The sequence below is a fragment of the Engraulis encrasicolus genome, unplaced genomic scaffold, assembly GCF_034702125.1.
Source record: "Engraulis encrasicolus isolate BLACKSEA-1 unplaced genomic scaffold, IST_EnEncr_1.0 scaffold_1245_np1212, whole genome shotgun sequence".
Classification (NCBI taxonomy): Eukaryota; Metazoa; Chordata; class Actinopteri; order Clupeiformes; family Engraulidae; genus Engraulis; species Engraulis encrasicolus.
This window is the reverse complement of record NW_026944730.1, coordinates 1-6729: the sequence shown is the minus strand read 5'-3', so window position 1 is coordinate 6729 and position 6729 is coordinate 1. Positions and strand designations below refer to the sequence as shown.

The following is a 6729-nucleotide window of genomic DNA, read 5'->3' as shown; positions in this document are numbered from 1 at the left end:
TCGAAGTTGGCACACTGAAAGAGAGTTGAACTGACAAGGAGAACTGGGCACACTAAAAGAAAGATTTGAACTGGGCCCCTAAAAGAAAGAATTGAAAGGGCTCGGCCCGAAACGTTCGTGGGCGAATAAACAAAAGAAATCTGAAGAGTTCTCCAAGAGGCAAATGAAGTTTCTAGGCCAGGTCGGCGTTGAAGAGGGGGTTAGAGCAGATCCCGACAAAGTCAGAGCACTCACTCATATGGCAGAGCCAAAGAATGTTGGTTCTGGTTCTGGGGCCCGCAACAGCACCAAGCTTTCATGGACATTAAAGGGACACTGTGCAGGAAATTGTCAAAAAAGGTACTGTAACTATGCAGCTCATTGAAACTAGGCTCCCTATTGCCAAATTTGATCTTAACATGAAAGTTTATTAAATAATTGTTGTATCTCCAGAAGAAAGAATCGAATGTCCACACAAAGCATTTCCCGTTTGGTTGTCTTTATATTTCGTTCAAGCACCAGGAGCAAATATTACAGACACGGCAGGTCAAGCACGCGACCCGTGCAGGAGTGAAGCCCGTGAAACTAGTTGGCGTCTACCTTATATGGTAACTGCAGGTGTTAACTAATCAGAGGCAGGATTACACATGGTCATAGTAGAATGCCACCTAGTGGCCAATAATAGGAACCCCACATTCTAAGATATCACATCTCCCCCACCTTTAAGCAGATAGTATATCATTTCACTTAACTGAAAGTTAACTATTGTAATAGACAACATGCATTACTGCAGATACAAGTTATTCTTCATTATGATACAATTAAATACATAAACGGGAACATTTTCTTTTTTGTCAGTTTTCTTTTTTCAATGTCTGTGTGTGCATTTTTTTTATTTATTTTTTGTCAGTTTTCTTTTTTCAATGTCTGTGTGTGCATCTTCTTCTTGAAACTAAAGCTTAGAGGGTACGTCCCTCTGGTGAGCCCAGAGCGTATTGTTGCTCTCTGAATGGGAAAAGGATCTCACCTCTAACTAATAACGCAGATAGTCCGAGGGGCGGCTTTCACGCCCAGAGCGCCGCAACTCCACTGGAGCAGCGGACACAGCAGGTGAAGCTCTTTGCTGCGCGGAGCGTGGCACCTCTGCTGGCACCGGAAGGTCAGGTGGTACCTGCACAGCTGGCACAGGAACATCTGGAGACGACGGACGCTCCAGCTCTGGTGAAGGAAGTTCCTCCACTGTAGCCATGCCTGTTTCTACCGGCACAAAGTCGGTAGCACCATCAGGGATGTCCACTGACAGTTCCAACTCGCTCTTGAGATCCTGACTGGGAACAGTGTCAAACAGTCTTGCTCTCACTTGATCCACATGTCTCTTCATGATCTGTCCACCTCCGACGACTACGGTATAGGACAGAGGACCAGTGCTATCCTGAATGACTGCTGGGATCCATTTAGGACCGTAGGAGTAGTTTCTGATGTAAACTTTGTCTCCGGGTATGAAATGTCTCAATCGTGTGTTTGTGTCGTGAGCTAGTTTCTGTTTCAGTTGTTTGTTCTGCACTTTTGTTTTCACATTTGGCAACATCACATCAAACACAGATCTGAGTCTCCTTGACATCATCAACTCTGCAGGGGACAGGCCTGTGGTTGCATGGGGTGTGATGCGATAACTGAATAGGAATCTTGACAGTCTTGTTTGTGTAGTCTCACCTTTGATCTTCTTCATCCCCTCCTTGAAGGTCTGGACCGCCCTCTCTGCTAGCCTGTTGGATGAAGGATGGAAGGGTGCGGACCTCACATGTTGAATGCCATTCTGTCGCATAAAAGACTCAAATTCCGCACTTGTGAAACATGTAGCATTATCAGACACTAGCATTTTGGGAAGTCCAAAAACACTGAAACTTTGTCTCAGTCTCTCAATGGTAACTTGGGATGTGGCTGTTTTCACTGGATAGATGTCTAGTCATTTACTGTGAGCATCAACAATCAACAAGAACATCTCACCTTGGAATGGTCCAGCGAAATCCACGTGAAGTCTCGACCATGGTGACTCAGGCCATTCCCAGGGGTGTAATGGCGCAGTGGGTGGTGCCTTTTGTTTTTCCAGACATTCTTCACACGACTGTGCTTCCCTCTCCACCTCTTGGTCCATGCCCGGCCACCATACGTAGGACCTTGCCAAGCCCTTCATCCGAGTCATGCCAGAGTGCGTTTGATGAAGCAACTTCAGCACTTGCTTTTGGCCTTTTGAGGGTATAATCAGTCGTGCCCCCCACATTACACAACCGTCTCTCACACTTAGCTCAGTGCGTCTCTTGTGGTATGGTTTTAGATCACAGTCCACTTTGCCAGGCCAACCCCTCAGGACATGCTCATGAACTTGAGACAGCACTACATCTCTCGCTGTCCAGCGCTTTATCTGTCCGGGGTCTAGCAGTGAGTCATCCAACAGATCCATCATCAACACTTGTTCATTTTCCTCTTCTCTCACCTTTCCAGCTACTGGTAGCCTGCTAAGTGCATCGGCATTGGCATGATGTTTGCCTGGTTTGTAAACAAGGGTGTACTCGTATGCACTCAGGTGTACTGCCCAGCGCTGAACTCGTGGAGATCCCATCTGTGGTATGGGCTTTTTCTCATTGAACAGGGAAATCAATGGTTTATGATCTGTGTAGATGGTGAACTTACGACCATACAGGTATTTGTGAAATTTCTTAATGCCGAAGATGATGGCTAACCCTTCCTTATCTAACTGTGAGTATCTTTTCTCAGCAGGAGACAGTGTTCGGGACATGAACCCCAATGGACGTTCACTGCCATCTTGCATTCGGTGTGACAAAACTGCGCCCACGCCGTATGGCGAAGCGTCACACGAGAGCATTAAGTCTAAGTCAGCTGAGTAGTGCACTAGCACTTGTGCTGAGCTTAAGAGATCTTTTGACTTTTGAAAAGCCTCAGCTTGGCTTTGCTGCCATCTCCAGGGTACATCTTGCCTCAACAGTTCATGCAGTGGCGCTAGCAGTGTTGCTAAATTTGGCAGGAATTTGTTGTAATAATTCAATAATCCTAAATAGGACTTTAGCTCTGTGACATTGGTAGGAGTGGGTGCATCCATGATTGCTTTTACCTTTTTCTTGACAGGATGAAGTCCCTGGGCGTCCACCCTGTGTCCTAGGTACTCCACTTCCTCTTGTAAGAACGTGCACTTGCTGCGCTTCAGCCGTAGGCCAGCTTCCTCCAGCCTCGAGAGCACAGTGTGAAGATTTTTCAAGTGGTCAGTCTCGTCCATTCCGCTGACCAAAATATCATCTAAGTAGCATGCTACATGAGGTATTCCTCTCAGCAGACCTTCAATTGTTCTCTGGAACAAAGCTGGGGCTGACGCCACCCCAAAAGGAAGTCTGTTATAAGTGAACAGACCCCTATGGGTATTGACAGTCAGATACTTTTTGGATGCATCGTCCATGAGAATTTGTAAGTATGCGTGGCTCATGTCTAGCTTAGAGAATTGCTTTCCTCCTGTCAGTGCTGTGAAGAGATCCTCTACTCGAGGGATTGGATACTGTTCCAGGGAAGAGGCAGTGTTTACTGTTAATTTGTAGTCCCCACATAATCTGATGTGACCATCCGGTTTCAGAATTGGGACAACTGGAGCAGCCCATTCGGACCACTTCACTGGCTCTATGATTCCTTCCTTTAACAGCCTGTCTATCTCTTCATCAACTTTAGTGCGCATGGCGTATGGCACTGATCTGGGACGGAAGCAGCGAGGAATTGCATTTTCCTTCACATGGAGTGTGGCTTGGGTGCCTTTAAGCGTGCCCAGTTCATCTTTAAAGACATTTTCATGTTTGTCTAACACTTTCTCCAGTGTCATTTTTTCTGTCTTGACATTTAGCACATTGCATGCTTTGGGATGTGCTTTAATTTCTTTCCAATCAAGCTGAATTTTCTCCATCCAGCCTCGGCCTAGGAGACTGGGGCCATTTCCTCCGACCACCACTAGAGGCAATTTGCAACTCTGCTGCTTGTATTTAACTTTCACTGATGCGATACCCAGGACTTTAACTGGGTCGCCTGTGTATGTCTCCAAGCGCATTTTGGCTGGCTTTAAGTCTGGCATCTTAGTGTCTTTCCATGTCTTTTTGAACATTTTTTCATTCATTACAGTAAGACTGCAGCCAGTGTCAATTTCGAATTGGACATCTTTTTTGTTCACAGTTAACTGCACTACATAGGGGTCAACTTTTCTTACATGCACATCATTCATTTGCCCCAATTTGTATTTCATGAAATGGAAAGGTAATGCATCATCAGATGAGCTCTCACTTTCATCTTGTCTTACCTCCACTTGGTGGGAGCGGTGGTAGGCAGATGGTTTCTTTTCTTTCTTTCCATCTCTGTATCCTCTGCTGCCGGACTCCTGTGCGTCCTTGTTGCGGCAGGCTTTTGCGATATGTCCAATTTTGCCACACACATGACAATTGACTTGCTTCAAGTTGCACTCCGCGGCCGTATGCTTGGTTCCCTTGCACCGATAACACTCTGTTGTCGCTCCTCGAAATCCATTAGCCCCCTGCGAGCCCTTCTTCTTCATGAAGTTCACAGAGGCGCTTGGAAGTTTCAAATCTTGCGCATTTTTGTTTGCAGTCTCTACGGCTAAAGCGATGGACAGTGCTTTGTCGAAGGTTAATTCTGTCTCGGACAGAAGGCGTCTCTGAATACGCTCATCATTAATCCCGCATACAAGTGTAACGGAGGCTAACTAGCACAGAGTTGGCGTAGAACGTTGGTAAAACCTCCCTCCGATAGCCTCATACAGTCTCGTGCCGTTGGGCCGAGAGACTAGTCTCTTGGCCCAGCGGTATCGTACTGTGTCTCCCATTGCCGGACCGTTGTAGTTGACGAGGTCGCAGGTTCGATCCCCGAGGGGGGTGAACAGGTGCAAGATGACCTCCGTCACAGTGGTGCCGTGACCCGGATGGGAGTGAGGTTTAAGGGGGAGAGTGTAACGGAGGCTAACTAGCACAGAGTTGGCGTGGAACGTTGGTAAACCTCCCTCCGATAGCCTCATACAGTCTCGTGCCGTTGGGCCGAGAGACTAGTCTCTTGGCCCAGCGGTATCGTACTGTGTCTCCCATTGCCGGACCGTTGTAGTTGACGAGGATGCAGGTTCGATCCCCGAGGGGGGTGAACAGGTGCAAGATGACCTCCGTCACACAAGCCTATCTCTTAACATTTGCTTTAGTTTATCTCCGTAGTTGCAATCTTGCGCCAAGCGGCGTAGCTCTGCTACGTAGTCAGATACAGACTCGCCATGTTTTCTGGTGCGTGAATCAAATTTGTACCGCTGCACTATTTCACTGGGCTTCGGATGGAAGTGGTCTTTTAACAGTTTGACTAGGTCTCTGTAACTTTTGTCTTTCGGTTTCATGGGGCTAAGAAGGCTTCTCATCAAACTGTATGTAGTTGGCCCGACTACACTAATGAGCACAGCGCGTTGCCTCGCTGCATCAGTTATCTCATTGGCCGCAAAAAACTGTTCCAGTATTTCACAGTATTCCTCCCATGTTTGGGCTTTAGCATCAAATGCCACTAGCGTGCCAATTGTAGTCATTTTCAACTTACTTCAGTTCGTATTATTTCCTTCTTTTTCTTTTCTCCCCTCACCGAAAAGTCCAGCGTCCAAACTTCACAAAGAGTTTCCACTTCGAGCATCCACTTTAGCTCCAATCCGAAAGTCCATTAGTTGCGTTCATCCTCGTCGCCAGAAAGATGTTGTATCTCCAGAAGAAAGAATCGAATGTCCACACAAAGCATTTCCCGTTTGGTTGTCTTTATATTTCGTTCAAGCACCAGGAGCAAATATTACAGACACGGCAGGTCAAGCACGCGACCCGTGCAGGAGTGAAGCCCGTGAAACTAGTTGGCGTCTACCTTATATGGTAAATGCAGGTGTTGACTAATCAGAGGCAGGATTACACATGGTCATAGTAGAATGCCACCTAGTGGGCAATAATAGGAACCCCGCATTCTAAGATATCACAATAATAAACAAATATTAAATAGTATGGTCCAATTACAGTCATTTTTGCAGCTTAAAATGGCTATTTTAGGAAATTCAAAATGGCGGACCATGGAGAAGATCCCCCTTTTCATGTATGAAAAGTGCAATTTTTTTCCAGTCATAATGAATACTTAGAATTTGATGCTGGTGGTAAGTATTCATGAAAAAGGTAACATTAGTGAGTGGGCAGCATGAATTCTGGAAATGAACAACTAAAAATCTCACACAGTGTCCCTTTAAAAGAGAGCTGTCCACTCCACCTGGCCTGACTTTGTATGACTCCAGCTGTGAAACCAAAGTCTCTGCCGACGCGTCCTCTTATGGCCTGGGGCGGTCCTCCTCCACCGGCGCGGAAACGCAGACTGGCGCTCAGTGTCATACATCTCACACGCTCTCACGACCATGGAACAGCGTTATGCACAGATTGAAAAAGAGGCACTGGCTATACCGTGGGCGTGTGAGCACTTCAAAGACTTCCTGCTGGGAATGAAATTTCAAGTTGAAACTAGGGATGTGCACGAATGTTCGAATATTTGTTATTCTTTCGAATTTAGAATAGTCCTGTCGAATAAAAAAAATCGAGCCAGTCTCAAAATCCACATTGACATTCATATAAAATGCAGACCCCACATAAAAAAAGAATCTGTATTGGCCTCCCTTGCTGTGTTAAGTGAGAAATG

At 46.3% G+C, this 6729-nt stretch overlaps 1 pseudogene; it reads right to left on the bottom strand.

The window, feature by feature from the left end:
- Window positions 1-1012: 1012 nt before the first annotated feature.
- Window positions 1013-4252, bottom strand: LOC134442200 (uncharacterized protein K02A2.6-like; annotated as a pseudogene).
- Window positions 4253-6729: the final 2477 nt, after the last annotated feature.